Source organism: Ovis aries, chromosome 2, assembly GCF_016772045.2.
Source record: "Ovis aries strain OAR_USU_Benz2616 breed Rambouillet chromosome 2, ARS-UI_Ramb_v3.0, whole genome shotgun sequence".
Taxonomy (NCBI): domain Eukaryota; kingdom Metazoa; phylum Chordata; class Mammalia; order Artiodactyla; family Bovidae; genus Ovis; species Ovis aries.
Window position 1 is genome coordinate 43,066,047 of NC_056055.1, and position 2,316 is coordinate 43,068,362.

Below are 2,316 nucleotides of genomic sequence, written 5' to 3' on the forward strand. Positions count from 1 at the left end.
TGTAAGTTGCCTGTGTCAGGTGTGAGTCATTCCCTCTGCAAGGTGTGCCCTGACTCCCCCGCGCCCCCAACACACACACCTACCTATGTCCTCCCTGGACCAGCCTGCCTCCAGCACAGCTACCTGCCCATCCTGGCCTCCCACAGCTCTGTCTGGGTGTGTGTAAGCTGCTCTCACACTAACAAATCCCAGGCCTCTCCATGTGGCCTCTTTGCCTGACGCATCTGTCCTGACTCCCAACTAGGCTGGAAGCCCCTGAGGGAGCTGGAAGCTGTGAGTAGGACAGGTACTGCCTGGGGTGGGGCTCACCCGCAGGCCTAACCGCAAATGCCAGATCTGTTCTACCTAGCTCTGTGACCTCGAGCAATTTCCTCGGCCCCTCCCAGCCTCAGTTTTCTCTTCATCAGCTGGGATGATACACAGAGTACGCTCCTGTTGTACACACTCCCCTCCTCATAAAGTTGCCTGTTCCTTGGAGGGCTGGGTGGGTTTTGTTTGCCTTGTTGCTCCATTCCTGGAGTCTAGCACAATGCCTGGCCCCCTCAGCAGGTGCTCCAAGAAATTTTATAAAAGGGATATTATTTGAATGATCTAATGGATTAATTTCCCTCTCCTTGCCACCCACTCCCATCCTGCCAGTTTGTAACAGGGACTCGGTTTTGCACGTCTTTTGCCTCAGATTTTGCCTTGGATAGACTCTGGAGAGATCTGTAGGTTCATCAGCAGGATTTCTGCTCTGTGATTTACAATCACGAAACTCACAACAAAGAGAAAGTCAGCCGACCCTAGGGCACATCCCTATGGAACAGAAGGTGGACTGTTCTGCCCTCAGCAACTCTCTGGTCCTCTGGGCAAGTCACTCACCTCACTGGGATAAGCACCCTAGTGACTTAAGGTCCTTCCTGGCTCTGACCCTCCCCCCGGCCAGGTCACCCCTCCTACCTTGTGCCAAGTCAAGGCAGAAAAGGAATCATGTATAGGCAGGGCGTAGGGTTAATTTGCTACAGAGGCTCCAGGGCCCCACCAAGGAGAGGGTGTGGATTTGGTATCTGCCTTAAGGAAAGAAGTCTCAACCCTGAGCCTTTCTGAGGGTATCAGGCAACTCAAAGGAGATGGGATGGGCAATCAAGAACAGGCTAGCAGGTTCATGGGGAAGGGTCATTTCCATGGCATGGGCTGGGTCTGCCACCCTAGCAGCAGACCATGGCGAGGACTGGGGTGAATGAAGCACTGAAAGCACGCCTCATTCTTCAGGCTGCTGTTTAACCATCACTGAAGCCCAGGCCACACCCAGGCTCAAGGAACCTGCCAGGGACTGGCCACAGCCCTGTCATTCACAGACCTCTCCCACCTGTCTTGACAGAATTAGGAACCATCACCTCTTCCCACCCACCTTGGGTGGGGGTGCCCTAAGTGACAGGCCCAGATGACATGATTGCCAGGAAGAATGTGAGAGAGGCCCAGCCCAGGCCCGCCTCAGGGACCTCACTCATGACCTTCCTTCTCCAGAGCCTCTGGACAAGAACTGCCTGGGCATTTGGTAGGCTGTGCAGAGAGGCAGCAACAATCATCAGACCTGACTTCACCATTTTATTATGATGTGACCCAGACAACTTAATTTCTCTGCCTCAGTCTCTCCTGCTGTAAAATGGACCTATAACCTGCCAGTTGGGATGCTTACATCAAACAACATATGGGTAGCACCTTACACTTGGCTCATCTCTCAGCAGTGGCCAAGGAATGGAGCTTTCCTTCCTAATGAGAGCAGCCAGGCCCACTGTGCCCTCTCAGGCACCACCAGGCCCCAGGACTTTGTCCTCGGGCCAGAAGATTGGCCTTGGCTAGCTGTGCTCCACCACTCCCAGCTTCCTGCCATCGATTGCTCAAAAACCCAAGCCCAAAAAAGAAAGTAAACAAACACACGACAGCGCAGAGAAAGAAAACATGAGGAGCAGAGCAAACAGAAATGTCTAGTTCAGCAACCTCATGGCAGCTCCAGGATCAAACTGCTGCAAACAAGGCCACCTTCAGCTCCCATCTCTGGTTTCTCCCCACAATCAGGCCTTGCCCTGGTCCCTGTGATGTTAGTTCTCTCAGCACGGCTTGCCAGATCCTCCAGGCTGCCCAATCCTGCCTGAGACCTGAGATCTTCAGAGATAATGATGGTGCTTTTCCAGCCTTCCCTTTCACACACACACACTCACTCATTCACATCCCACTTGATTCCCAGCTCAACCTACAGCAGAAAGAATTCCCATAACCCTAAGCGGGAGGAGCCCTCTCCGTAACCCAAAGAAAAAGGACAGAAAGGCAAGG